We start from the raw sequence: 11,236 nt of genomic DNA on the forward strand, positions 1-11,236 counted from the left end.
CAGGCCTAAACACCATTCCAAATAAGATGCAGTTTAACCCTGAGCTTCTCCACATACTTGGAAATCAAACTCCAAAAGAAAGCTCTCCGAAATCCTTACACGTGCTAATGCATTCATGTCAGTAATTTTGGAACCTCCAAACTGAGATTTAGACCAGCTGATAATGTGAGGTAAAGTGAGGAAGGTTATTGAGAAAATACAATATTTTACCTGTTAGTCTGCCCCTGGTGTCTGTCATATGGTACATTTCCTTTGTGCCAAAGACTATTCTAGGAACCTGGTTTATATCAGTAAATGTCTGTTGAATAATAAATGAGATACCATTCAAAACCATTTATCTTCTCAATCAGTTAAAAAATCTCCTAAGTGGCTTCTACACAAGCAAGATTCCCCCAGCCTCCTTTCTCTATAAATGGGTTTGGGGGGGGGCGGTGGGTAGGGTGTGGAAAATGGAAACCATCTCAAACAAAACTCTCCATCATAGTTAATGATTGGCCCAGATATGAAGCAACCCATTCATCCCCCTCACAATTTCTGCTGGGAGCTTCCTTAGGATGACATGAACAGGTGAATTAACTTGCTTCTTTCTCTAATTAAGGCTTTTCAAAGTCCCCATTGTTAATCTCTAATACCCTCAATGGAGTCCTAAAACACACACACACACACAGAGTGGGATAGATAGTATTGAACACTCTAACAATCACTTTCTGAGAGGCAAACAACAGAAAACAACTCCAGCTAAATTAAGCAGAAAAGGAATTTATTTGCAGTGCAGTGGCTAGAATCACAGAATCAATGGAAGTTTGGAGAATCAGGGTCAGAAGAGAAAGAAGAACTAAGAGAAATAAGGCATTGAGAAGATCACACCCTGAGAACAGTCTTCTTAACACACCATCACTGACGTCACTGTCCCTGGACTCTTGTCATATCAGCCACTGAGAATCGTCTCTGCACATCCTGTGCAGCTGTCACCAAAGTTTCAAAGTCTTATGACAGGAACATCCAAATGACTCAGGCTGTGTCACATGTCTGCACCCTAGCTGCCAGGAAGCTGGGACAGGTGGTAACTGCTCCCCTTCATCTTTTCAAGTGGGTTGTCTGGAGACAAATATGTCAAAAATAATATGTCCAGGGGTTCCTGGGTGGCTCGGTGAGTTAGGTATCTGACTCTTGATTTCGGCTCAGATCATGATCTCAGGGTTGTGGGATCGAATCCCACATTAAGCTCCATGCTCAACTGGGGAGTCTGCTGGAGATTCTCTCTCTCTCTCTTTCTCTCCCTCTGCCCCTCCCCCCGCTTGCACATGCTTTTGCTCTCTCTCTCTAAAGTAAATAAATAAATCTTAAAAAAAAAATATGTCCATTGCAGTCCATCACTTTGTCTCCCCACATTTCCTCACACTAGGAACATAATACAACTATCCTTTAAAATACTGAAAGTACAGGGGCGCCTGGGTGGCTCAGTCGTTAAGCATCTGCCTTTGGCTCAGGTCATGTTCCCAGAGTTCTGGGATTGAGTCCCACATTGGGCTCCCTGCTCAGCGGGGAGTCTGCTTCTCTCTCTGCCTGCCACTTCCCCTGCTTGTGCTATCTCTCTCTCTCTCTCTCTGTGTCAAATAAATAAATAAAATCTTTAAAAATAAAAAAAAAAATAAAAACACTGAAAGTACTTTCAATTCACACCAAGGTGAGGCATCCATATTATACAAGTTACTCTATCTAGCTCAAAATCTATGATCTCCCTCTTGAGGAGCATATGCAGTGCTGCCCCTAATCCCAAGAAACCAGGTCCCTTGTGGGTTCCACTCTAGTCCTCCTCTGGCTGTGCCCTTCCCCATGAGGTGAGATCTCTCATAAGGTTACAGTAATCAACAGCTCTGGTTTCATCTGAAGGTTCAACTGGGTGGGGGGTTGGGGGAGGGTGGATCTGCTTCCCAGCTCACTTACATTGTTATTGACAGGCTTCAACCCTTTATGATATGGGCCTATAGAGTGACTCACAATATGTCAACTTGATTCTCCTAGGGATCTGAGAAAGTGAGAGAGAGAGCCCCAAGATGGAAGCCGCAGTGTTTTTATGAACCTAATCTCAGAAGTGATATTATGTCTGCTATAGTCTATTCACTAGAAGGACTTCCCTAGATCCAGCCCAACACAAGGGGGAGGGGATTACACGGGGATGTAAATATCAGGGGGCTGGTATTGGGGAAATTCTAGCACAACTTCCTTAGCAGGGTCAGATATATTGTCAAATCAGGATGGTCTCTGTATAGGCAATAAAACAGCAAATGTCCATGACAAGTATCTGGGTAAATTAAGTACCCAAAGATTAAGGAAACCAAAATAGACCCTGAAAAAATAAGCTAATAGGTCATAGTGCAATCTAAGAAGTTCTCCGTCTCATTCTTGTTTTGTTTCTGTGGGCATTTGTGTAGGTCTGGCCATTTGTGTGTGCAGCTAGACAGTGCCCACATGGTGTGATTCGACAGACACAAAGAAAATCTGCCTCCTGGGACTGAGGAAGCCTCTATCCCCAGCTCCCAGGCTTTTACTCCCTTTTTCTCACACTTTGTGCTTTCCAATATCGGGAAAGTGTTCTTGGAGCATAAAGTTCTTGACTTAAGGCAAACACCTCTGAGTCTGTTAACACGGGAAAGTTTTCTCAGTCATTAGTACCTTGGAATGGATTTGGTGGCTCAGAGCATTTGTAGAATATATTTTGATTGTGAAAGAAAAGCAGGAAAGAATAGTGGGAAGATCTCTAGGGATGATCATGACATGGTGATTACAACCAAGGGAAGAGAAGAAACATTGAGAAGAGGTAAATGAAAGCCATCCTTCATTTTCTTCATCATTCTGTCTACAATTTTGAGTCTTCAACAATCATATTGTACTTATGTATAATGCCTGCCTTACCTGGCACTTCATTCTTACGATGACCTAGTGAAGTAGGTATCATTCCCACTATTTAATAGAGGAGGTGAAGTGACTTGCCCAAGGTCACACAGCTATTTTGCTACTTTGCAGCAGGGTCAGAATTACAAGCAAAGGATGTGGATTCTAATAGCAATGCTCTTTCTACTGCAATATCTTCTGGTCTAAGAAAGGGGGAGTGGCAAAGTTGAAGCGGGGGGGGGTAACAGAGGGGGTTTTCCAGAATGATCACTAAGGGAAGACTCATTCGTGACAAGGACAGCATCACTCCTTGTGACACTGAGAGCACAAATAAAGCAAATCCCTGCTTGAGGGGAAGGCAAACAGCTTTGTAGGTATTGAGGATTTTTTAATCCAACCTCGAACATTGAAGCTTTGATTAGATGGAAACAAATGAATGAACAAACAAACAAAAAACAGACTCTTAAATACAGAGAACAAACTGGTAGTTGCCAGGGGAGAGATGGGGGGGTGAAATACATAAGGGGGATTAAGTGGCACCAACTTCCAGTTATAAAATAAATAAGTCACAGGGATGAAAAGTACAGCATAGGGAATAAAGCCAATAATATGGTAATAACGTTGTGTGGTGACAGATGGTGAGTACACTTACCGTGGCGAGCACTGTGTAATGTATAGAACTGTCAAATCACTATGTTGTACACCTGAAGCTAATATAACATTGTATGTTAATTACTCCTCAATTAAAAAAAGGTTTTTAGAGCAGTAGGAGGAACATTCGGGAAGGGCAGTTTAAGTTGAAGGGGAAGCCATACAGTTTTGGTCCTAACGCATGCAGCCTCTGGCAGGGAGCTCTGGAATATTAGGACTTCTAGAAGACAAGTTTCCATCCCAGAAGCATTTTAGAGCCTAAAGCCACTTCATCATTTTCAATGGCCCATCCAGACACAACCAAGGATAAGGTTGATGCGAGGCTAAGCCAGGAGACTTAGATGACTCATTAAATTCTTGTTTTTATCTTCTCTTCCAAACCTGAGAATAAGGGGCCAAAAATCTGTTGCTGAAGAAGAAGTGTGAGCACACTTTTTCTGTGAAGGGCCAGGTAGTAAACATTTTAGACTTTGTGGGTCAGTCTATGTCACAATTATTCAACTCTACCATCCTGGGGCAAAAGCAGCAATGGGCCATCGGTAAACGACTAGGCGTGGCCAGGGTTGACCCTGCACTTGCAGGACCCAGAGAGTGAGCCTCTTCTGAATTCTGGCTCCCTGGGTGCCTTGCTTCTCTTACCTAATCCCAGTCCTGGGCATGGCTATGTTGCAATGAAATTTTACTTACAAAAACAGCAGGCATCCCAGGGCCAAAAGGTAGAAACAACCTAAATGTCTGTCACCTAAGGAATAGAGGGGAAAAATACGGCATATTCCTGGATTAGAATATTATCCAGCCGTAAGAATTGCTAAGTGAAAGAAGTCAGTCACAAAAGACCATATACTATATGATTCTATTCATATGAATGGAATATCCGGAACAGAGAAATCTATAGGGACAGAAAATAGATTAATGGTTGCTTAGGGGAGAGGAGGAAAGTGGGGAGATGTTGGGGGCACAGTAATAGCTAAAGGGTACTGGTTTCTTTTTGACATGAGGAGAATTTTCTAAAATTGTGGTAATGAAGGCACATATCTGTGAATATACTAAAAACCACTGAATTGTACACTTGAAGTTGGTGAATTGCATTTATATGAATTGTATCTCAATAAACCTGTTTAAAAAAGAACAGTTGGCAGACCAGATTTGGCCCATGGGCCACAGTGCGCCAAGCCTGCTCCTGCATGCACTTGATTAAAAATTGATCTCCTTTCATCTTCACAGCAAACCTGTGAGGCAGGTATGATCTTGAAGGCTCAGAATGACTGGGTAACTTGCCCAGGGTCGCTCAGCCGACAAGTGGAACACCAGAGTGCCTGCTGACTTCCGAGGGCACACCGTGTAGCATGTCACTCAGACCAAAGGGCTCACTTTTTTATCTCCTCCAGAGTGCAATTGACCCTTGAACAACACAAAGGTTAGGGGTGCCAACCTCAAAAATCTGCATATAATTTTTGACTCCCCAAAAAACTTAACTACTAATAGCCTACGGTTGACCAGAAGCCTCACGGATAATATAAATGGCTGATTCACACGTTTTGTATGTTCTATGTGTTATATGCCGTATTCTTGCAATAAAGTAAGCTGGAGAAAGGAGAATATTATTTTAAAAATCGTAAGGAAGGGGAAATACATTTGCAGTTCTGTATATATTTATCATAAAGAATCCACATGTAAGTGGATCCTTATAGTTCAAACCCATGTTGTTCAAGGGTCAAGTATATATGCCCAGAGCCATGCCCTTGTTAAGGATGCAATAAACTGTTGGTTGGTTTGGTTTGTGTTTAGAGAAAACACACAATGTGAGAGCTAAGAAGACTGACTCATGGGGCGCCTGAGTGGCTCAGTCGGTTGAGTGTCCGACTTTTGATTTTGGCTCAGGTCATGATCTCAGGGTCCTGGGATCAAGCCCCACATTGGGCTCCACACTGGACGTGGAGCCTGCTTGAGATTCTCTCTCTCCCTTTCCCTCTGCCTCTCCCCTTCCCCCCTCACTCTCTCTTTCTCTCTCTCTCTCAAAGAAGAATAAGAGGAAGACAACAAACTCTGGAGCAAGACTGCCTAGAACCAAATCCCAGCTCAGGACTCCTGCACAACCCTGAACAAATTGCTTCCTCTTTCTGGGCCTCAGTTTTCTCATCTATAAAATGAGGACAAGAGCTCCTGTCTCTTAGGATTATTGTGAGAAATTAATGAATTGTTGATATAAAACATTTACAACAGTGAATCAGATCTGCTATCATTAGCTACAAGCTACGCTTCCCATGGGTGCTGATGCTCTCACAGGGAATACAATCTATCTTAATGATGGACAACGGAAGCTTCACAACAGCCCAGTGAGGAAAATCCAGGGAATAGAGGAGATGCTTGGCCCTAGGCAAATCACACCACAAGCGAGTCTTGCTGTTCATCCAAACCGACAACACCCCCAAGCATCTGGCTCTGTGCACAGGACCTCTGGGGTCTGGGTACCCCCTCAGGGTAGCAGGCAGAGGAGGGTTACATAGGCGGACTGGGCCTGCGGACAGGGTCACGTACCAGGCTTTAGGTCCTCAGCACCACCCAGCTTCCACTGAGCTTATAATAGCAGATATGAAAATTTCATCAGCTTTTCTGCTTTACTCTTGTGAAATATTAAACATTAATAAATTATTAAGCTCAATGTAAAATACTACAAATGGTCATAGATTCCATCAAGAGGTGCTTGAGAAGCACGTTTGTTATAGGGCTCTTTCAGGCAAGGCAATCTACTCCAATAAGGGGCGCCTTCTTTCTTCTTCCATTATTTGTGCTCCTTGATAGGGAAATACCTATTCTGGGATTCGGGGGCTACAAATAAGCACAGAGGGAAACAGGAGTTCTGTCTATGTGGCTGCTTGCCTGACGCATTCAGGGATGACTGTGGGCAGGATCTGGAGTCTGTGTATGAGGGGACACTGATTGGGTGGGGCCCAAACTTGGGAGAAAAAGGTGTCCCCTGAGTGACCTTTTCTCTCAGCCCCAAAGCACAACACTCACCCTGGGCCTGAGTTGTGGCCGTAGGGGGGGTCCAATGGCCTGGGGATGTATGTTTGATGAATTGACAAGAAATAGCTGAGTCAAATCTGCTTCTCTAGGAGGCTGGGGCTATTCTCCAGAGACATCCCGGACTCAGGTGTGATGTGGGCGATGCTGGAAGGAAGGTAAAGCCACCATCCTGCCCCACCTCCCTCACACGGTCCATGCATGCCTATGCCCCCCGTCCGCCTTTCCCTGCTGGCTCCTGGCAGGACAAGCCACCGTGGAGGAGCGAGAGAGGTGGGACAGAGAACCGCCCGTGGCTGCGAGGGGCCAGAAGCGCTGGGGGAGAAGGGCGTCTGGGGGTGCCTTGGCGGGAAGCTCTGATGCTCCCCAGGGCTCTACGCACTGCTGGGCAGGGGAGAGATGCCTCTGCTGAGCCCACACGGTATGCAGAGGACCCCGGAATACTAGGGCCTGGAGCAATGAATAGGGGTTGGTTCCTTAGAAAAGGTCAGACAAGTGTCGAGGCGATGCTGGCTGCAGTGATAGGAACCTGGTCCTTTGGACGGAGCCTCTGGGCACCGGCATTCGACATGGGAGCCTGAGCGCAGCACACCCTGTGCTGTCCCCTCCCGTTCCTCCTCCGAGCACTCTCATGGTCAGGCCTGCTTCTCCACGTCTGTCTCAACACCAGTATTCCAGGAAAGCCATTTGGAACTTGCAAAACCCCTCAAAGTAAGGAACGGCGGCATTCTCGAGCCAGTCCCAGCTTTAGAACCCCCTCCATTCAACCGACTCACACGGCTGGGCTCCTGCCTTCAAGGGGTTCTGGGCTCTGCTCAGGCGCTGTCGGATGCACTATGGGGTGCACCTGCCCTCTCGCCTAGTCCCCCACTCCCCCTCCCCTAGGCAATGTTCAGGAGCACTGACAAGGTGTTCCTGCCCCCAGCCTCCCCTGTTTCTCTCACCTGCTCACCTGCGGGGTCCTCAAGAGGGAGGCACCCCACCACCCAATGAAAAATTCAGCAGCAATATTCCTGAAAGAGACAGAGGTATAGAGTATGCCAGGGAGGGGCCCACGGACCCCCTCCTGCCCCTCCCCACCACAGATTGGCCCAGTTCATATGCCCAACCTCGGGGATGCTGGGAGACTATGTGGACCTTTGCACAAATCAAAAAAAGATTCTCTTTCTTCAGACACTTCATTTCCATGTATTGTAAAACTGTTATCATTTTCTGATATTTATTAAAATGAGACATTTTATTTCCACTTTCCAGAATTGTCATAGTAGATGTATAAATCTATGGTTTCTGTTATGCGAACGGTACTCTCTTTGATGTGGCATCCTTGAGCAGTGCACAGCCCGCACAGCTGTACACAGAGGCCCTGCCCAGCCCAGCACTAGCCCTGCTAGTGCTAGAATTGTACCCTGAAGGCTGGCCCCTTCCCTCTCCTCCTAGTTGTTCACAGAACCACCCCTACATACACACAAACACACACAAAGATATAGGGGCCGACTGCCCACCTGGGTTCCAGAACCACCTGCTACTTGGATGTCTTCTTTGTGAAGCCAAACCAGCACTGGGGGTATCCTGACCCACCTTGCACATCAGAGGGTCCACATCCCGTCCACAGGGAAACCCCTGGAGGCCGATGTCCCTCCACCCCCGTCATCTGTCCAACCTTCCTCCCCCAGGATGAATATAAGTCTCTCTGGAAGAATATAAGCCCCCAGCATCCCTCAGTGCTCTGTTCTAAGCCCCCTCCTTCAGTTGTGTACCTGACGCCCCAGGCTAGTGACTGGTTCCCTTTCCTGGTTCCCATGGCTCCCACACACCTCCACTGCTTCATTTACCCACTGGTGCCTCAATTTCTTGTTTCAGTTTGTTACACTCCACAGAAGGTGGTCTCCTTAAAGATGGGCCTTTCTTCCCTTCATCCTTGTGGCTTCAGGGTTACACCAAGCCCTACAGTGCTGGCCACAGGATGGATGACTTGCCCAACAACAACAAAGCTTATGTCATTCTGCACGTTCTTGGTGTCATGCACAGTGAGCTCAGGGCTAGGGAAGCAGGATACAAAGGGCAAGCTCTCGTCCTCAAACCCAGAGGAGGGGGGTGAGCCAAAAGACATGGCTCTGGAGACCACTTTAAACGTAGCAATGTTTAAGAAGGAAGCTGCTTTGCTTTTAGGGCAAAGGATACTGCTTGTGTCTTATATTATCCTGCTTCCTGAGAAAAAGGTCTTCCGAGGGCCATCAGTGCCCTCCTGATAACCAGGCCTCCCTGTTGCCTGATTTTCATATTCCTCCTGGCTTCACCTGCACAGAGGACGCAGGAAGGCATCCTTCTTTCCCCAGGGAATAGAAGTAATGGATGCCTAATTCAATAGCTCTCACATTGTAAAGCACCAGCTAATAAAAAGCATTTATAGAAAATTCAGTGGAGAACTTTACATCCGCACTCCCCCAATAAAAGCCTGATCATCTCCAAATGTTACATGCTCATGTGGGTCCAAGTGGCTGGCCGGGCCCAGCTCCAAACTCATACCAGAGCATCCAACCACTGTCAGATAGTATTCCACTGGCCTACCTCACTTCTCTACTCTCTGGCCTCGAGCTGTGCTCTGGCCTGGCCTCAGGGCTGGGTGTGGGCCTCTGTGTTTTCCCCCCAGCCTCCCTACAGAAGGTAATAATTCTCACCATTGCACAGAGTGCTCTTACTGCTCGAGGTCAGGGCCAGCCACACTGCCCTTGTACTGTGCACCCCTGAGCTGAGCCCTGGCGTGCCTGTCTTTAATCTGCTCATCCTGGAAGTGAGTCCCATCAATGAGACAGAGAGCTGAAGCAATCTGCCCAGAGCCACACGGAGTCAGGCTCTGGACACCATGCTCTTCAGCACTGCGGTCTAATGCCGGTCACATTAGTAGACGGTTCTAATTTGTGTCTGACACTCTGAGGTATTTGCCCCAGGCTCTGCCATCTCCAGCCCTACCCGCCTGCTGGGTCCTACAAAGAGAGGTGAGCATCCCAGAGCCCATCTGATCATTTCCCTGAGGTCCAAGAATCAAAGCATCCCAGCCAGAGAGCTAACTGTATCCACCCTGGGGTCAGCTCAAGGCAGGGATGACCTTGGGCTGTGCGCCCTCCAGAGGGCCCTAGCACCTTAGACCACTCCGGGGGGGAATGGGTGGGGAAAGCCCCAGGCCAGCTTGCCAGGTCTCCTGCCAGACACACCCAACAGCAGGGTGTGTTCATCCCCCAGGGGAAAAAAGGCGTGGCCACCCTATCCCACTCCCACCACCCAAGTCTCCATTCCCACGGAGGACATTCAAGATGGGGGCGGTCACCCCATCCATCTCCCAGAAGGGGCTGGCACCGAGTGGAGGGAGGGCCAGAGGAAAACTCAAAGGGTGACATAAGGAAACTGAGGTTGGAAGGACTGCTTCTGATTTGCCCAAAGCCTCAGAATTACATAGAAGCCCAGTTAGGACTCAAAGTACGATTGACTGATGCCCAACAGATCCTCCTGTCCTTAAACCCTGCAGAATAAAACCCAGAATGTTTGCGGCATGCTCTTCCAAGCACTGCAGCCTAGAGACAAGGCAAGCCACTCAGAGCTCCCACACGCTTGCCGTGACCTCCGTTCCTACCCTGCCTCTGCCCAGGACCTCTGCCCACTTGGCTTCAATGCCTCACGCATCTCCACACCCAGGAAGCCATCCCCGAACCCTGAGGTGGCACAAACTGCCCCCTGGTCCATGTCCTCAATGCTCTAACACTCACCTGCGGTCTCCCTCAGACCCTGCATAGACACCTTCTCCAGCTCTGCCTTCTCACAAGACTGGGGCTCTTAGAGGGTAGGGCATATGGTTTCAGGACCTCCTGCTCCCGGTGCGAGCGCTGACACCCACATACCAAAGAAACGCAGCCTCACACTTTGGATCTGGGAGTAGAAAGCCTTAGCATGCCGGGCCAGGAAGGCAGCTGAAAGGAATGGAAGGAAGGGTGGTGGACACAAGCAGCTGCCCCCCTTCCCATCTCTTTGTCTCCCCGAACCCCAGTCACCACCTCCTCAATTCTTCCCCACCCTAAAATGGCATTTCTGGATGATATCTTTCTGGTGACTCCAAACTCTGACTGGTATAGGAAGAACCATTTCCCAGGGCAGCATGTTAGACCTACAGGAGTTGTGGTATCCACTGGGGGTTGCTTTTGCCCAGCGAGGACCCCTGGAAAGGGTGTCAGGAGGACCCTGGGCCAAGAGGAAGGGACTGGCTGGGACTGTGCAATGGAACAACAACAGGGGCTGTGTCTGGCTCTCCATCAGGCTGCAAGAGCCTGGGCAGAGAGGAAATTGTAATGTTGTTCAACCACCAGAAGAGACAAGATGGCCTTGGGCCACCCTGGGAACCAAATCAGGACTATGGGGAAAGTTCCAGGGAGGCTGATTTGCTTGTCATAAGAAAAAACATTCCAGAAATCAGAACTTTCTAACTGGACTCTAAAGATGTCAGCTCCGAGGGCACCTGGGTGGTTCAGTCAGTTAAGGGTCTGCCTTTGGCACAGGTCATGATCTCAAGGTCCTGAGATTGAGCCCCGGGTCAAGCTTCCTGCTTAGCAGGGGGCCTGTTTCTCCCTCTCCCTCTGCCTCTCCCCACCCCCCACTCTCTCTCTCAAATAAATAAATA

Source organism: Halichoerus grypus, chromosome 4 (assembly GCF_964656455.1).
Source record: "Halichoerus grypus chromosome 4, mHalGry1.hap1.1, whole genome shotgun sequence".
Classification (NCBI taxonomy): domain Eukaryota; kingdom Metazoa; phylum Chordata; class Mammalia; order Carnivora; family Phocidae; genus Halichoerus; species Halichoerus grypus.